This window comes from Myotis lucifugus, unplaced genomic scaffold (genome assembly GCF_000147115.1).
Source record: "Myotis lucifugus unplaced genomic scaffold, Myoluc2.0 scaffold_126, whole genome shotgun sequence".
In the NCBI taxonomy this organism is placed as follows: domain Eukaryota; kingdom Metazoa; phylum Chordata; class Mammalia; order Chiroptera; family Vespertilionidae; genus Myotis; species Myotis lucifugus.
The window spans coordinates 1,550,854-1,571,530 of record NW_005871174.1 but is presented as its reverse complement, the minus strand read 5'-3'; positions in this window follow the sequence as shown (position 1 = coordinate 1,571,530).

Below are 20,677 nucleotides of genomic sequence, written 5' to 3'. Positions count from 1 at the left end.
AGGAGTGACAACAAAACTTTGCAACTTATGCCAATTGAATGGTCCTCATTTCCCTATATTAATAGTTACCTGACCAGTAGCATTTTTAAAAAAGGATAACAAAAGGAAAAAAGTAGAAAATAATGACCTTAAGGAAATAGGCTAGTATAAGTAACAGAAGAGAATCCCCCCAAAATCTAATTGATATCTTGGGAGATATTCAAGAAGACATTACATCCCTGAAGAAAATTAGACCATTCTGAAAAAGGAGTAATCAGAAAATAAGACAGATTATTTCAAAAATTAAATAAGATTTTTAAATTGAAGAAAAATCAATAGAAGAATTCAATAATGAATGAGCATGGCTGAAAATGAATTTGGGTGATTTGGCAGATAAAGTTGAGAAACATCTCCCAGAACTAAATACTAAGGAAATGGAAACTATGAGATAATGCAAAAGACATCAAAGATCAATCCATAATAGACCATAATAACTAATTAGAATTCCTGAAGAAAATAATATTATACTCTTTCCAACAGATGGAAATATAATCAAATAAATTATACAAAAAATTTTATCTGAGCTAAAGACATAATTGGTTATGCAAACTGAAACAAAGACTTAGATGCATTTTTTGTGAAATTTGAGATCTTAAGAGCAATGAGAAATTCTAATAAGTCCCAGAGATAAAAAAAATAGATTATCAACAAAGGATTAAAAACCAAACTGGCATCAAACCTTTAATCATGAATGAAAGCTAGCAGGTATATATATCCATTTTATTGGAGAACTCACACAAACTTTCTAAAAATAATATTTCCTTGAGGTTGTATTCTGACAAAAGAAAACAGAAATTTTGAAAAGTATAAGACATGGGATTGGACCACAATATTACTAATACAAGGCCATGCAAAGAGAAGATCATCGTGCAGCCAGCCTAATAAGCAATGGGTAAAATCAATGAGAATGCTAGGTATAAAATATCTTTAATAAGCAAGTCAATTCTATCACTCGTTTCAGAAATTGATAAGATGAAATCACTTGTCTTTCCCTCTTTTAATAAGAAAAATAAAGGCATTTAACAATTCTAGGATAAAATAGATTCAGTGAAAGCCACAGTGCAAATAACAAACACACTATAAGGAAACACAGCTAGAAAAGAAGAATCCATTTGCTCTTAATGCTTAGAATAGACATTCTCCTTCAAGTTGTAGAAATTAAGTGACATAGATTAACATATTCTTCTCTCTGGACCCAAACATTTCACTTCGATTTATGGAGAATAATATTTGCATGACAATTCTATTATATATGTGTTTATTTTCAGTTTATAGAATCAACTTATATATGAAGCATACAAGACAATTATAATTACAGAATATGTAACAGTAACAGTATGGTTAATAGGTTTTGAAATGTGGTGAAAGAGTAGAAGAAAAATAGATGGAAAAACAATAGGCTCACTAATTTTGCCACTTATCCAGTGAGAAGTCAATAGATACTCTCTAAATTGATGGATAAAGAATAAGTAGATTATTATTTAATTATAATGTAACTTCTGGAAATACTAACAACATAACCAATAAAATTGAGAGATAAAATTATATTGCTTTATACTTTAGCATAGATATAATATAAGTTGATAAATCAAGAAATAGATAGGTAAGTACATTATTTAGAATTACCTAGCAATACATGGTAGATGAACCTTGACTGTCATTACAGCTTGCTGTAGCATTCATTTTCAGCAGATGACTCAGGAAAACAGCTCTCAGTAATAAGTGATAAAAGGGCTCATAACTGTCATTCAGTTTTATTTCTAATTTCTCCAGGAAAATATTTCCCATGGTTTTTGTGTCTGTGGTAGCCTGATTTTAATTTTCATGTGAAACAGAAACTGACAAAATGCCCAGCTCTGATGCAATAAGGACCAAAGGCGAACCTTCTTAAGAAGAGGAAATAACTAGTGATTATAAGGATTTTCAAAGAAAACTTAACTACCAAAGCACTGTGAAGGCCATATATTCCAAGTCTTGATTCTTGGTAATGTGTTTGAATATGGCAAAGAGAGAAGAATCTTGTTAGGATCTTTCAGAGTTCAGGCATTCTTCTCATGCTTTGGGACTTGAGTTTTGCAAGTTAGGCCTTTTTATTTTAATCCAATAACACTTGATTTTGAGAAAATATCTCATAGGAAACAATTATTTTTAATTGATCTTAGAGATAGGAAGGGAGGGAGGGAGGGAGAGAGAGAGAGAGAGAGAGAGAGAGAGAGAGAGAGAGAGAGAGAGACATTAATGTGAGAGAGAAACATAGGTTGATTGTTTCCCATAGGTACCCCAATGGGGGATCAAACCCACAACCTGGGATTTGAACCTGAAACTTTTTGGTGTTTGGGATGACATTCCAACCAACTGAGCCACACTGGTCAGGGCCATTGGAGACAATTAATGATATTCATGGATCACGTCCAATATTGATCCACTCTGGACAATTTAAATGCCACTTTGAAGAAAATGCAACTCTGCTGTTACAGCCCTCTCTCTCTTTTGAATATTTGGCAAAGAAAAACTTAAAATAAGACTGTGCTCAGGGCATAGGGTATCAGGCACATATCACCAGTAGCTGCAGCTGCTTAGGGCTGTGATCTCGCTTGCTCACCTGTGTGGCATCCATGTGCAGCAATGTGAAGCCAGACAGATTAGAGGACCGGTCGTGTTTCCTTCCCAAGCTATGTGAACTTTGGCAATTATAAATCCTCTCCAAGTGTCATTTTTCTCAACTGAAAATTGAACATATTGAAGATAATTAGACATAATCTTTCTAATTCATCTATTTGTTATGGTAATTAAGTGAGAATATTTGTTAAAAGTTCTTTGTCAGGTTTAATGTGATCTATTTATTATTATTACTATTACCATCCACATAATTATGGGGTAGATTTTAAGAAAACTCTTCTGTTAGAATGGGTGTTATCAAAGGACAAGTGATAAGTGTTGAAGATAGAGAAAAGGGAAACCTTGTGTGCTGTTGGTGGAATGTAAATTAGTGGTCACTAAGGAAAACAGTATGAAGGTTCCTCAAAAAATTAAAAATAGAACCACAATGTGATCCAGCAATTCCACTTCTGGGTATTTACCAAAAGAAAACAAAGCACTAACTTGAAAAGTTATGTGCACTCTCATGTTCACTGCAGGATTATTTACAAATAGAGGCCCTGTGCACGAGATTTGTGAACTGGGGTGAGGGGGGTCCCTCAGCCCGGCCTGTGCCCTCTTGCAGTCTGGGACCCTTCAGGGGATGTCTACATCCATCTTGCAGTTTGGGATTCCGCCACTGCCTCTAGGCTCACCATCCATGAACCTGGCTTCTGGCTGAGCGGTGCTCCCCCTGTGGGAGCACACTAACACCAGGGGCAGTTTCTGCATTGAGCATCTGCCCCCTGGTGGTCAGTGTGTGTCATAGTGACTGGTCATTGCACCATTTGATCAATTTGCATATTACTCTTTTATTATATAGAACAGTGATGGCGAACCTATGACACGCGTGTCAGAGGTGACACGTGAACGCATTTTTTGGTTGATTTTTCTTTGTTAAATTGTAATTAAATATATGAAATAAATATCAAAAATATAAATCTTTGTTTTACTATGGTTGAAAATATCAAAACATTTCTATATGTGACACGGCACCAGAGTTAAGTTAGGGTTTTTCAAAATGCTGACATACCGAGCTCAAAAGGTTCGCCATCACTGATATAGGATAATATCCAAGACATGGAAGCAACCTGTGTCCATCAGTGGATAAATAGATAAAGAAAGTGTGGCGTATATATATAAAATATTATTCAGCCACAAAAAAAGAAGGAATTATTCCATTTGCACCAATATGGATGAACCTTGAGGGCACTATGCTAAGTGAAATTAGCTGGACAGAGAACGATAATTACCATATAATCTCATACATGAAATCAAATCTAAAAAACAAAAAATCTTTCTCTTTGGCCCGTTCTCTCTTCTACTCTTGTCTAGCACTGAGTATACTAATGATACAGAATTTTAAAAGATTATTCCAGTTCATTGGCCTTCCTGCTCCCAGATCAAAGAGTTTCTTCAAATTGACCACACCAGCGAAATGAAATTTAAGTTTCTTTGCTCAACCATCACATCAGAGTTCCAATTTGGAATCTTTGAAGTTGGCTACATCCATAATTAGACACATTTGGTGGTTCCTTTTTCCACCTCTCATTCCCAAATCCTTCATCTTGTATTATTCTAAGTGTGTCTCTCTCTGCAGTCAATGGCTTGATATCTTTTTGATTACTGGTCCCTCTGGCCCTTTGTCTCTTACCTGTCCTTTTGCATCATCAATAAACTGTCATTAGATGCTTAATATATAATCAGAATCCCTTACATGTGAAGCATTTGAAATATCAATTACTGATTGGTATGTCCAGGAAAATGTAATATTTTGATTAAATTGGGCTCATGACTATAGATAAGAAATACACCTTTTGTGATAGGCAGATATCTGAATCAAATGGAGAATGCATCTCCAGGCACATGTCTCATCTCATTAGCCATTCAGAACTATGAGTTTTATAATAATTATTTTTCTATGTATTTTTCTAGTAAATGAATGAAGTAAAATGAGAGTTAGTTGTCTGTTACTATTTTCAGGTTGCAACACCTCACCAAGAACTGTAGAATATGAATTATTTTAGAAGACAAAGAAAAATCTAAGTAGCCTAATTCCCCCACCATTGGTTCATCTCATGAAATGTAATTTTTAAAAAATTGTCATAGTACAAAAAGGGTTAGATGTGTGTGTGTGTGTAATTGTAATTTTGATACAATTATAAAAATGAATTAATTGCATAAAATATTACTTTGGATGTTGTATATCTATTGAATAAATAATTATAAGAGTACTCTGGGACTCAATCTGCAATTCTCTTCTTGATCTACACTACCTCCAGAAGTGATCTTATCTACTCCCTATCCTGTCAGATATATATTTAAAATATTTCTCAAAATGAACTATTTTTTTACTGTATCTACACATTCACCCTTGTCCTAAACACCATCACCTTTTACCTGACAATAGCAATGGCTTCCTAACAGGTTTTCCTGCCTCTATTCTGATTCTCTAGTGTCTATTCCAGCGGTTCTCAACCTGTGGGTCGCGACCTCTTTGGCGGTCTAACGACCCTTTCACAGGGGTCGCCTAAGACCATCCTGCATATCAGATATCTACATTACGATTCATAACAGTAGCAACATTACAGTTATGAAGTAGCAATGAAATAATTTTATGGTTGGGTCCCAACATGAGGAACGCATTTAAAGGGCCAGAAGGTTGAGAACCACTGTCTCTGGCAGCAGCTAGATGACCTTTTAAACATTAATCAGATCAATGTCTTCCAAATGCTTCTTGGATTGTGTAAAATAACACCTAAAATATTTGCAAGGCCTACAAGGCTCTTAATGAACTGGCCTCCAACTATCTTTCTATTATTCTCTCACTGCCATTCCATCTCTTGTCTACTGAACCCTACACAGGCTAGTTTATACTTGCTTCTCCCTGTGCCGAGAGTGACCAGATACATGGGGCCCAACTGATTTCAACTGAGCAGATGATTTATTTTGTTAAGCATCATGAATCCCCGACTGCAGTTTAATTAAAATAAACTGGAATAGGTTTGGGAGGCCTTTACTTTGCAATAATGCCAGTTGGTGGCATGTTCGTGTCTAATAGTATGAGAGTAGGGTGTGCAGTGAACCAACTTTCACTTTAGCATATAGTGAAATATGAAAAATGACCAAGAACATTCTGTCACTCTTATTTCTAAATGCAGTATAACCAAGGCCTTCATTTTAAAGGGGCATGTGGTCAGATGGCTAATGACAACTCATGACTAGTTTCAACTAGTGGTGGAGAAAATATAGAATGCCTCCTACTTTGTTCACCACTGGTGTGCTCAAACCCTGTGGGATGCATGAAGTCACCAGCTTGCCAGTCACGGGTAAATTGGTAATGAGGGAAATGATGGGTTAAGTGTATATGAAATCTATATAGAAAATTAGACTAAGCAGTCCTTCTAGAATAGAGCACAGAAATTATAAACTTAATACTCTTAATACAGAGGTCCGGTTACCATTTGATAATGGTATACAGCTATTTATTTAATTTTGATAAAGCATTTTAATATTTTAAATAAATATTTCAATCATAATGAGCTAAAATGTATGTGAAATAAAAATGAAAGTGCTGATTTTTCATTTTTCATGTTGACTTAAATGCTTGTCTTGCCCATAATGCTTATCAACATTCAATGTTTACTTTGGTGGCCATAAATGATATTACTGGCATGTAAAACCTAGAAGGCATAAATCTGCTGATGAAACATCAGTGTCTACTTCAAAAGTTAGTGGTTATTTTAAAGTCAGAGACCAAAAAAGATAATTTAACTGAGGCAGCTGCAGAACGTGTGTTTATGAATCACTCTGAAAGCCATGACTTTTCATTTAGATCAAAGGATTATAATTTTAAATTAATTGTGTTTATTTTCAATTCATGTTTTCTTTTACATGAATGAAAAGTGAAGCCATAGCTGTCAACATGTTAGACTTATTATCAGGAGAAGTGATGCCAGTTTCCTATCAGTCTCATCAGATGCTTGAGATAGAAAATCAATTAATTCCAAAATTGGGTCATCTACACTAATAAAAGACAAAGATACTAATTGACCGTACCTTCGCTATGCCCAAGCCACACCCACCAGCCAATCAGAGCGACTCTATGCAAATTAACCCAACTAAGATGGCGGCCACAGCCACAGAGCTGGAGCAAGCAGGAGGCTTGGTTGCCCCGGCAATGGAGGAAGCCAATCTTCCTGCCTGCTCTGGCCGGCTGTGGCCTCTGCAAAAGGCAACAAAGTTTCAATTATAGAAGCTAAATAAATCCCAGATACCGTCTTCCAGCCAGCCTCCACTGGGAGCTTGGGTGACTAGGGGCTGTGGCCAGCCTGCAAACAGGAAATCAACCCCTCACCCAGACTGGCCAGGGAACCCAGCAGGACCCTCCACCCTGAAGGGGTTGTGGCCAGCTTGAAAACGACCCTTAGCTCCTCACCCAGGTTGGCCAGGCACCCCAGCAGGGACCTCTACCCTGAAATGGCTGTGGTCAGCTTGAAAACGACCCTTAGCTCCTCACCCAGGTTGGCCAGGCACCCCAGCAGGGACCTCTACCCTGAAATGGCTTTGGTCAGCCTGCAAACAGCCATCAGCCACTCACCCAGGCTGGCCAGGCACCCCAGCGGGGACCTCCACCCTGAAGGGGCTGTGGCCAGCCTGCAAACAGCCAGCAGTCCCTCACCCAGGTTGGCCAGGCACCCCAGCAGGGACCTCTACCCTGAAATGGCTGTGGTCAGCCTGCAAACAGCCAGCAGTCCCTCACCCAGGCTGGCCAGACACCTAAGGGAGGACCCCCCACTCTAAAGGGGCTGTGGCCAACCTGCAAACAGCCATCAGCCCCTCACCCAGGTGGGCCACAACCTCAAGGGTGAGGGTCTTCGCTGGAGGCCTTGGCCAGCCTACAAACAGCCATCAGCCCCTCACCCAGGCTGACCAGGCACCTAAGGGGGGACCCCCACTCTGAAGGGGCTGTGGCTAGCCTGAAAACAGCCATCAGCCCCTCACCCAGACTGGCCAGGCACCCCAGCGGGACCCATACCCTGATCCGGACACCCTTCAGGGCAAACCAGCCGGCTCCCACCCAAGCACCCAGCCTTTATCCTATATAATAAAAGGGTAATATGCAAATTTACCCTAACAGCAGAGCGACTGGGAATGACTGGTCACTATGACATACACTTACCACCAGGGGGCAGATGCTCAATGCAGGAGCTGTCCCTGGTGGTCAGTGTGCTCCCACAGGGGGAGCACTGCTCAGCCACAAGCCAGGCTGAGGGCTGCCAGTACATCAGTGGTGGTGGCAGCCTCTCCTGTCTCCTCACCAGTGCTAAGGATGTCCGACTGCAGCTAGGCCTGCTCCCGCTGGCAAGTGGACATCCCCCAAGGGCTCCAGGGCTGCCAGAGGGATGTCTGACTGCCAGCTTAGGCCTGTTCCCCTGGGGAGCGGGCCTAATCCACCAGGTGGTCATTCCCTGAGGGGTCCCAGACTGTGAGAGGGCACAGGCCAGGCTCAGGGACCCTCCCGAGTGCACAATTTTTGTACACCGGGCCTCTAGTTTTTAATATGATTCATGGAATCAAAGCAAAGCTTTGTAAGTTCATTTTGTTAAAGAAGGATCATTTGAAATTATTGAATGCTACTGTAAAAGTAATTTCAAAGTAAAACACTAACGCTACAATTATTTATTTGTGACAATAAAAAACATAAATTTAATAAAGCATAGTATCATAGTAAAGATGTAATTTTTACAAAATTAAGAAATCTTTGAAGCATGCATATACTAGGAATGGATTGTGATGTATACGTAATAAGTTAATACATTTCACTAAAGACAATAGAAGCTGTGCTTATAAACATGCATGCGTGCGTGCGCGCGCGCGCGCACACACACACACACACACACACACTGCAGTTCAACAACAAAATGTAATTATTCTGATATTGAATATTTAAAAAATACTGCAACATGGCAATGTAAACTTTCTCTTTGAGATCCATCATCCAATGAATTTTAGAAATATTTGCACTTCTGAAAAACTGCTTTTAAACAACTTTCTTGTCCCATAAGGATATTGTGCATTTTTATAAATGATCAAATATTTTTGTTATATTCTGCTTAAAATTAGTGAAAATTTTTAATAAGATTATTTAGCAAATTGAGTGCCCACAGACTTCAGCTTTTGAATCTTTTAGCATATTGCAATTGTGAACACAAAGATTTTAAAAATTGATCCTTACAAAAGCAAGGGAGGGACTGAACAAATCAAAGAATTAAGACACAAATATTGCACAAAATATAATTCTTAAATTTATAATTGTGCTTGGGAATAGCTTGATATGTAGAGAAATACTAGTAAAGTTCCTATTTTTATAGGATAAATCTCTATTATCTACTGGACTCAGATAAAATTAAGAAGGTTAGTATTTTGCAGCATCTGTATCTGGCAGAGCATTAAAAAATCATAGTGATAACTTATTTGAAGAGTTTTGTCTTATAAACATATTTGTAAAAAAACATGGGCAAAAAGACAGTACCTGTGAAAATATTTGGCCTGAAATATTTAAATATCTCAATATGAAAAAATTGGTTTGAGTGTATTCTCCATTTTGCAGAATATGCTCCAAAGTTACCTGGTACCTCAACATTTATAGAAAAAAATATTTTTCTCATTTCACAATATTGTACTGTAGAGAGAAAAATTAATTGAAGATGTCAAAGATTTTATATTTATTAACCTCATAATGCAACATGGAAGAAAATTGCTGGGAATTATTTTTTTTTTAAGTAAAGGGACCATAATGGGGGAAAAAAGCACCTTGTTTCATCCAAAATTCTCCATAGAAACAGAACTATTATAATGGACTAGTGGCCCGTTGCACAAAGATTCACGCAATAGGCCTTCCTTCCCCTGGCTGCTGGCACCAGTTTTCCTCTGGCCCCTGGGACCCAGGTCTTTGGTCCAGCCGCAGCAGCAAGGCTTGGCTTCTCTGCTCTGGCTGCTCCCAGGCCCTCCTTTTTTTCCAGCTCCTTGAGTGGAGCCCAGGCCCCCAGCCCCTCATTGAGCAGAGCCCAAGGCAGGCTAGAAGCCTGGGTTGCCCCCAGTGACCCAGGCCCCCAGCCACTCCTTGAGCAGAGTCCAAGGCCCACGGGAATCTTGGCTTCCTCTGTCTCTGGGAGCAACCCAAGCATTCCTGCTCACTCCAGCTCTATGGCCACTGCCATCTTCAGTTGTCTTCAGTCTTCACTCTGTGCTTGGATATGCAAATTAACTGCCATCTTTGTGGGTTAATTTGCATAGTTGCTCTGATTGGCTGGTGGGTGTAGCGGAGTGGCGGAGTGACAGAGTGATGGTTAATTTGCATGTTTCTCTTTTATTATATAGGATATGTACTGACTCACATGATTTGGAGACTGAAGAATCCTACCATCTGCCATCTACAAGCTGGGGATTCAAGAGATCTAGTGGTATAGTTCCAGTCTAAGGACAGGAGACTGATGCTTCATCTTAAAACTAATCAGGAAGAGATGAAATCTCAGGCCTCCAACAGAATGGATGAGGCCCACCCACACTTGGGTAGACAATCACTTTACTTTGTCCATTCAAATCTTAAGCTCTTCCAAAACACCCTATAGAGGCACCCCGTATGAGGTTTCACAAAATATCTGGGCAGTCAACCTGATGAGCAACAAGTTTACATAAAATTAACCATCACAGGGCTGTAACATGGTGTTAAGATAGATTATGACTAAGAAAACTGATTAAAATATCCTATATAATAAAAGCCTAATATGCTGTGTCTGGTCAGCCATTTAACCAATCAAAGCGTAATATGCTAATGATATGCTAAGGCCGCTCAACAGCTCACTATGACATTCACTGACCACCAAGGTGCAGATGCTTTGACTGGTAGATTAACTTGCTGGGGTCCAGCCAATCGGGACTGAGCAAAATGGTCTGGACACACCCTGGAGCCCTTCCACATCCCTCCTCGGTCCTGATCATGCACCGGTGGGGTTCCTTGGCCTGGTCTGCACCTTCTTGCAATCTGGACCAAGGGGAACCCCCCCACCCCGAGTGCATGAATTTGTGCAGCGAGCCTCTAGTATGAATATAAATGTAAAATAATTACCTAATTACCCAGCTTATATTTTTTAAATGTCCCAATATCTAATATTATATTTTACTTTGCTTATGTTAGGTTTAAAATATCTGAGTAATTGCCCTAACTGATTTGGCTCAGTGGATAGAGCGTCGGCCTACGGACTGAAGGGTCCCAGGTTCGATTCCAGTCAAGGGCATGTACCTTGGTTGCGGGCACATCCCCAGTAGGGGGTGTGTAGGAGGCAGCTGATCGATGTTTCTCTCTCATCAGTGTTTCTAACTCTCTGTCCCTCCCCCTTCCTCTCTGTAAAAAATCAATAAAATATATTTTAAAAAATAAAATAAAATATCTGAGTAATAAATATCAATAGTTTTTTTCTATTTCCTAGATACATGAACTATAGAAACTTTTTTCCCTTCTGTTTGTTTATAACAGTTTGAGTTGGATTCTCTTGCAAGTCAATGAATCCTAACACCATACTTAATAGTATCCTTGAAGAAATAGCGAGATAATGTTTGTGAAGCATAGCATCATGTAGAACATATCATAGATTCTTCATAACGGTACCTATTCCCCAAAAAATTAGCAAAAATAAGTAAGTTCCAATAGAGTTGTGTCCAAATGCCAAGGTAGCATCAAGTCCCAAATGATATTTTCAAAGCAATATGGCCCTTACTCCAACTTTTCCCCTATAGTTTGCTACTTTCAACTAATTATTCAGCCCTCAGTTATAGCAGTAATCAATGTTCATGGTTACAGAGTTTGGAGCAGCTGGCTGGAGGAACAGGCTGAGAAGGTGGTAATCTTTATAGTGTAATTTAAGACCCCACCTAGAATACCAACTACTTAAATACTTTTCTGAATCATGTTTGAATTTATGTGACTCTGAATGTCTGAATTTCTACTCTTTTTAACTATTGCCTCCTCTAGCCTCTTTTAGGTTTTGATGCAAATGTTTGTGAAAAGGAAACTATCATGGGTAATTAGACATTCATTTTTTCATTCAACAAAGATTCATTGAGTATTTACTATGTGCCAGGTACTGTTCTACTTACCTATTATGCATCAGCCTAAAAAATAAAATTTCAACCTTCACGGAGTTTATAATATAATAGATGGTAACAGGAAATAAACAAGAATACTTTTAAGTAAATTAAATAGCATATTAGGAGGAAATAAGTACTATGGAGGGAAAAGAACAAAAAAATATATAGATCCTATTATGGTGGATAAAGTAAAAAGACAGACTGAATTTCAGTGTTAAATAAAGTAGTGAGAAGAAGCCTCAGGGATAAGGTGGGATGTAAGCCAAGACTTGAAGTAGATATTTGGGAAGGAAGTGTTCCAAATAGAGAAAATAGCTAAATTAAGGTCCTAAAGTGAGAGCGTGCCTGGCTTGAGTGAGAAAGGGGCAAAATAGAGGTGATGGCATTGAAGCTCTGGCTTTTACTCTGCAAAGTGAATTATTTTACAAATTTCTCTTCTTACTGGAAAGAAAGCACCCTATACTTAGAAAGAACTTGGAAGCCTGGGATAATATGTAAAATAGGGGGGAGCACATATTTGATGGTAAAAGGTGAAATAACTCATTGTTTTCCCTAGGAACATATTTGGAAGTAGAATACATTTAAGAAAAATTGACAAATAAAACAAAGGGATTCTAGCTGGAGGAAGAGATGTGGCAGTTCTTAACAGGAAAGTGACAAAACATCAAAGCCTTGGACTGTGTTATTTGATTGAATGAGTCTCAGACCATTTCCATGGTAGCTTTTGCAAAAAAAAAGTGATTGATTCTCAGAACTTTAAGCTGGTATACTTTCCACACTGCTAGAAGGCTACTAGAAAGGAGGGCCAGATATAGTGTTTCTTAATATGTGTTCATGGACCACCAGCATAGTATCACTTGGGGACACTTGTGAAAATGCAGACTGCTGGACCCTCCTCAGATGTACTGGATTATGCTGTCCAATAATTATGCTGTAATTTCTATGCATCTAAAGTTTGAGAACAATGAATAGAAAAGACGATGTCTAAAGGGTCTCTCTGACTCTGGATTTCTATGAATAGAGTTTCCCACACCATGTCCCCAGAATGTTCCATCCTGGTGTGTTTTGTTTATGGTTTTCAGGGCCACAGATCTGTGAATTGGGCGAAGAGAAAATAGTCTAGTAAAATGCCTTAAGATATTGTAACAGGGAAAGGGAGATCATTTAAATGCATTTTTAAATCATTGTTAATATCTATGACTATACAATCATTAAAAATATGTATAGTTACTGGATGGAGGTCACCTTTTTCTCATGATGGTTACATTTGAACAGATCCTAATTCCTCTGAGTGTGCAGTTGCTGATTGTGATGATTTGAGCCAATAAGAAGTAATGATGGCTAAATACCTAAGATCTATTGCCTTGTTAGCTATGCTAACAGCCAATGACAACATAATCTAAAGAGATTTACTGTTTGGCTTTAGAAGAAGTATCAAGCTAAAAGTATAATTAAAACGTTTATTAACCTGCCAAGTTGAAAAGGGTAGGTTAAGACTTACATGTCTGAAGAGTGGCAATGTTTACCATTTGATCTTATGCCCACCTTGCCCCATGGAATATCCCCACATATTCTATTGAAACTGGGGAATGGGCTCACTCGTTTTCCTTGATTTCTATGTTAGCTCTAAAAAAAACACTTTTAAAAATCCTTTATTGCAAAGCCAGCAATTATCAAAATTCTCTAACGACCTTGTCTGAGACCTTTCTTCATACTGGGGTGATGCAGACTGTCTCTCGATTTTTTTAAAGGTCAAATTGCCTTGCTTCAGTATCTTCTGGTGATGGGCCAAATGAGACTAGCTTAATTTAATATGTCTCTGCTACTTTTCTTTCAATCCAAAGGGGCATCCATCATGGGCTTCTCATTCTGACTGATATTGATCAGGTAATTGCCCTCAGCTTGTCAAACTATCATGATTTTTATAAGAATGAGTCTTTTCTAGAAGAAAGTAGACACAGAGAGAGATACAAAGATTTTGATTAGAAGTTTGCCCAAAAGCAAGTCCAAGTAGAAGGCAAGATTAAAAGGAAAGAGGGGACTGAGGGGAGGATTAGGGTGAAAGAGGAAGTTAAGATAGTGTGCTATGTCCTTCTAAAATGCAATAATGTTAACTACAACAATCCACTTGGTACAATTTAGAAAAAAGTTCCAGCCCAGCACATAACATATTTCAGCACAAGCCAGTTTTGACAGTAGCCAAACATGTGGTTATTCAGAGCAAGCATTACTTCTTTTAAATTTAAAAATACCAGCTTTATTTTACTTTCTGTCTCAAAATCAAGGTGGATACTATCCCTGTGGCTCAGGAACATCATTTTCATTTTCTGTGCTAGTTCAGTGTAAATAAATATTAGCTAGCTCTCTAATTTATACTAGATTATTAAGGTAAAGGTGGAATCTAAAATAAAATGAAAATACCCTTGCTAGGGAAATATTCCTCCAGGAGATTGTCTAATGTTGGTTTGAGGAATATCTTCTTAATGTGGCTGACATGCCAGCACAAAATTTGCTTCAAAACACACTGAACAGTGTATGATACAAATTCAGCTGTGTGATTTTATGTGAACTACAGCAAGGTTACAAAATCTTATGTGAAGAGTCTAGAATGTCAAAGTGATCCCACACCTAGAGTATTATTATAGTTAACAACCTGTTCCAAGTAGTTCAAGGTGTCCAAGAGCTGAATCAAGTCAGCAGGGACAGCCAGCCTGCTGCAAGAGCTTCATATAATCAACTGCATCCCTGCAGATATTCAAGACTAGCTTGAAACCCTCCAATTGAGAGCCCTTAAAAAATAAAGAATGCAGCTTTGCCACCTTCAGAGAATTCTAGAAATAGTCACTTAAACTACCAGTACCTTCAATAAAGTGCCTTAACTTTTATTAAAGTTATGATTCTTTATCCAAATTTTTAAGATCCCTACTGGCCTTAGGTCCTCTTATATTTGGAGGTTTTGCCACAAACATATAAGCATTTAAAATATATACCTATGACCCACATTAAACCTAATATTTGTATAGTTTTTTCTTTCTTTTTATATTTTTATTTTTATTATTGTCACTATTACAGATGTCCACATTTTACACTCTTTGCCTACCTCAATCCAGCCCCTACCCTGCTTCCCTCTGGCCATCACTACACTGTTGTCTATGACCATGGATTATGCATATATGTTTTTTGGCTAATTGCTTCACCTTCTTTCATCTAATCTCCTCTGCCCACCTCCCCTCTGACAGCTGTCAGTTTGTTCCATGTACTAGTATCTATGGCTTGGGCTTCTATTTTGTTCGTCAGTTTATTTTGTTCATTAGAGTCCACATATAACTGAGATCATATGATATTTGTCTTTCTCTAGCTGACTTATTTCACTTAGCATATTGGTATAATTTTTTTCAAAAAATATTTGTGAATTTACTTTTGAAATTAGTTGGCTATGAGTAACTGAGTTGATTTACAACATGTTATGAGTTCTCAGCACTCATGCATAGTTGAAATTTTATAGAGTAAGAAAATCTAAACCTACAAATTCAGTGACATTTTAATAAATACCAAAATTAACAATTAATTATGGTGGCATGCTATGACAACATGTAGATATTTATTAGAATATTTATTAAAATTTGTTGTGATTTGCTTTTTGGTATTTTGGAGCCATTTTTTATGAAAATGCTCAATCATCTTGGCTGAATGTGCTTTCTAATCTTCCAATGGTAGTAACATGAGTATAATAAATATGTTTGTTGGATCTTCACAGCAAATTTGAAGTAGAATTTTTTCAAGTTTCCCCTTTGCAAAGTAATTCTCAGATTGCAATTCATCTCCTATTAAGAGCCAGAAATATCCTGAACAACTAGACTACTCTTGGACTAATTACCTGGTACTGGATGTTTTATTAACATAGGAAGGAGAGTAGTGTAACCCAAAGGCAAGAACAATTCTGAGTTCCACCTGAAACTACTTATCTATTCCCCAGAGAAAGATAATAATAAATTGAAGTTACTGAGGAAGAAAAAGAAGATACAAGAAAAACAACTGAAGAAAATGGAAAGTGGTTTTTCAGTTTTTATTTCTGGATTTCAACATTTCTCTTTCTATTTTAATTTCTTTCTCAAATACTTTCCTTTTACTTACCTATGTCTCAAAAGAATTGTCAATGGCATATTAAACTAACACAGTAAGCACATATAGATGCAGCAGATCAAAGGTTTATTCCATTATGTTTCTTCACTCTCCCAGTTTGTTTCCCCCAGAAAGACACCAATTACCGACTTAGTTGAGTTGTGTACATGTCATGTCTGCACATGAGCTGAGTGCATATGCACATACATTCACAAGTGGGTGCTTTTCCTGTTTTCTGGTTGGGATTAACCCTCCCTAAATGGCAGGTGAGGCTATAACCTTGCATCAAGTTCACCACAAGACCTCCCCATCCTACACCCTCTTCTTTCTTGGCCCCTGGCTCCTGGCTCCAGGGGATATTAAATCAAATGTCACACCACCTTTCAGTTGTGCAATCTTAGATGCTGAACACTTTCTGTGAATCTACACAAGCACCACTACTCAGGGTGAATGCTGTTTATTTTGTTTATATGTCTTGTACTCACATGACATCACAATTTTTTCTCTCATGTTCAATGGCAATGTATGTTTACATATGTGTGTGTGCCTATCATCTATCTATCTATCTATCTATCTATCTATCTATCTATCTATCTATCATCTATCTTTTATCTATCATCTATTTATTATCTGTCTATCCATCTATCATCTATCTGAATATCTATCTATTTATCTATCTATTTGGTGTGTTTCTTAAATTGCCAGCCAATTTAACATATCTATCCTTTCACATTTTCTTAATTAACCACATTTGTGAAAAGGATAAGCCCTCCATTGAGCTCTTTTTTCCCCTTAAATTGTGTGTGGAATGTATTTTTGGCTCTTCCCTGTGTAAATAATGTGCAAAATAATCAAAGTGCCATCACGGCCTGACAGCTCAGGCCTTTGATGAATAGGGCTGTATGTGGGATTACCATATGACATTTCCAAACTAAATTATATTTATGAGTCATATAGAGTACTATTGCATTATCATCCCTCTGTGTGGACTTTGTACATTTTGCAAGGAGTATATGAAAGATAGGGACTTGGATTTAAATTCCTTTATTTTTTAACATGAAATTTTAAAAAAGGAAGCCTTGTTTACTCTTCCCTCATCTACTCATCTAAGGTTCCTGAACTTCTGAAAGGAAGATGATGTTCTCAATTGTCTCTGAGATTCTATTACTTCATATACTTAAAATCAATGTGTTCAAAATTTTGGGGGAATGAGCTAATCCAACACTCCTTTTTTGAGGGAACTCAACAGTTAGAAATGCAATTCAGAGACCCCAACCCCTTTAACACTTTTCCACCTAACCTTAGAGTTTTCCTAGACAACCATACACACAAAACCTTGGTCAAAAGATGGAGATGACAGCGCATAAGTGAGGCAAAGCAAAGGTATTGTACGTATGGAAAACTAGTTTCCAAAAGGAGTTATCTACGTACTTTGTCAGCCATTTTGGAAGACAATTTACCATTCAAGTCAAATAGCAGTTTTCCTTGATTAAATTCAAAATAATTTTCATCTTTTGAATATATTACCCTATAATTTCTTAGGAACTATAATAGAAAAAGACAAATATGGTTCCCTGATCACCTTTTCTTTAACCAGAGCCCTCAGAAAATAGTAACAGGGGTGCTTCAGTCTCCCTCTCATTTCTTTCCACTGGTCCTCCAGACATATGGCCATATCTGCCAGCTCTAACCATGGTCTACTTGATTGTGAGAGTGGCATTAGGCAATTCACCATCACCTCAAGGAATGGGTAGGTTCATGGTAACTTGTGTGTATTGAGTTTTATAAGCACATTACGTGTTAAATGTTCTTCCAAGGTTAGATAGTGAGGTTTTATATGGATCATTCTTTTGTAAGTAGAATGCTATCCAGTCAATTCTGTATTTGATAGTTTGATATTACAACAGGTAAGATCACTACATAATGTGGCAATAAAATAGCTGCTATTACTGCTTTCTAACAAAGAAAACTGTAAAAATTACCTATAAATCCACTAGTCACAAGAACAAAAATTTAATACAGATATGGAACTGCTGTCCTATGATGTAGAATAAAACGGTATTCTCTATCCAAATCCACTGCATATCCTAATATATAAAGAGCCAGCGTCCATCACGACCTAAACGTTCAGACGGATGATATCCTAATATATAAAGAGCCAGCGTCCATCACGACCGAAACGTTCAGACCGACAGCCCATGGGGGGAGTTGGTTCTGGGTCCCAGATGCCTGGGGCACGGCAGCAGGAGGGAGCTGTGGGAATGGAGCCTGGGTCCCAGATGCCTGGGGCACGGCAGCAGGAGGGAGCTGTGGGAATGGAGCCATGCTGCCATCGGACTGGCCTCTTGGTCCCTCCCCTGCCCACAGACTGTGGGGAACCGGAGCCATGCTGCAATCAGACTGGCCTCTTGGTCCCTCCCCTCTGGCCCACAGGCCCGGGGAACTAGAGCCATGCTACAATGGGACTGGACCCTACCTGAGGGGTCCCGGATTGTGAGAGTGTGCAGGCTGGGCTGAGAGACACCCCCCCCGCCGCAAGTGCACGAATTTTCATGCACCGGGCCTCTAGTAAATGTATAATTCATCTGATCCCATTGTTGACCCACATGGAATTATCTGTGTATTTTAAGCAAGATAATTTGACCTAAAATAAAATCAAATATACCATAGGGAGATAGTCTTTATCAGTCTCAATAGGAAGAAATACCTAAAACATGATAACCAGAGTCTTCCAAGAAAGTAATTAAAAAGTCCTTTGATTCATCAAACTGAAATTCTTAGCAAATTGCTGGATATTTCTTAAGTTCCATTAGTGTGGGCTAATATTCCAAGGAGCAAGGAGATCATAAAACAAAAGTGTTGTAACTTCTCTTCCTAAACTATATATATAAAAGCCTAAGCGACTGGAATGACCGGTTGCTATGATACGCACTGACCACCAGGGGGCAGATACTCAAAGCAGGTGCTACCCCCTGGTGGTCAGTGTGCTCCTACAGGCAACCTCCCCTTGCTGGTCACCTTCCTCAGTCCCTCCCCCTGGCCAGCAGGCCCCGATCACCTGATCAGGGCCAGGCCCAGGGCTGGGACGGGGAACCGGGGAGGGGTGGAGGCAGATGTGGCCCCTTTCCCAGCGGGGCCACGGGCTGGCTCCCTCCTCAGGGCTGCCAGCCAACCTCCCATGCCCCGTCCCTCCCCCCGGCTGGCAGGCCCCGATTGGCCCGCCACCCACCCACCATGGTGGAGGTGCCAGCGAGGGAAGGGGGGGGGCAGGAAACCACATGGTGGTGGGGTGCCAACAATGGCAGCGCTGGTGTCCAGTGTCTGCTCCTTCTGTGCCTGGCTCGGAGACCATCACCTCTTCTCTGAACCGGCCCTGATTGGCCTGGCCCCAAGAGGCCCTAATCGCCCACCAGGCCTAGGGACTCCACTCTTGCACGAATTTTGTGCACCGGGCCTCTAGTATTTCATAAATACCAGCATTGACATTCCTAAATTCTCAAAGCTTTCCTTCTCACTCTGATTCAGAAAGCCACACTTCTTTGCTACAAATGACATAACCACTAAACCAGAAGTTTACTGTAAATACTAGCAACACAAATTTGTGTGACCCAAAGGAATAAAACAGACACCATGACAACTTGAAAAGAAAAAACAACTGGTCACACTTTCTCTTCCTTTTTATATACTTCTTCTAAATATGCAAAACAAGCAGTCATGGTAGGTGTTTATCCAGTTCACTGATTTTGAAGTAGCCAAATTTGGTTAAATGATGGACCTCCAATCTTATCAGACTTACCGTTAATATAGCAGATTATTTCGTTAAACAGTCAAACTAAATGATCTAGATTATATCCACACCATTTACATAGCAATAACTGTAACTTGCCAAATGTTGAATTTCACCTGAACCAATTCAGAGAGTATGGATGTTCATGCAGAGAAACTCACTCATTGTCATCAATTGATTTTAGAAAATTGAAAATATGTGGGTAAATAGAAACAGGGCTCTCTTCACAGGGATCTTTAAAACTTACAAAATTGAATCTCTACAACATGGGACAATAACAAGCAGAGAAAACCTTCTCATGTACTCAATCATGTGCAGATGCAAATATCTCTCTCACATTAATGAAATAATGATACCGTTTTCGGCAGTTTCATTGACAAATAATAAGAAAGATGTCTAAATGGGTGTGGCAGTGTGAGAGTTAAATCTGATTGTAATTAGATTGCAGTATGTATAGTCATGTGGTTAATAGTAAATTTTCCTTGATTAACTGGTCCTGTTTGTTAAGAGCTCCTATTAATAATACATTAGTGCTCTCTGTGTTGGCTGTAGAGACACACCATGGACCAGTGCAAAATTAATGAAGGCAGGTACGCATGCTGATTAGAATGTGGCAGTTTAATAAACTCTTCCAACATTAAATTATTTAATGCATTCATGCTCATGCAGGCTATTCGATGGTCAGCTTGACCACCTATGTGTTAATATTGGGAATTGAAATGCAGAGAGTGGAAGAGATATAGTGGTGTATGAGGCAATTAGCTCTCATGTCTGATAAATGGGGCAATACCTATGTGCGCGCATGTTTTAGCAAACCACAAATAGTGCTTTCATTAGCTGGAATCTTCTGTGGAAATTTTTATAAATGTTTAGTTTCATTTTTGCACCATAAACAGAGGGTCTGATAGCTGTAGTCACTGTCAGTTGAATGTTTGAGGCAAA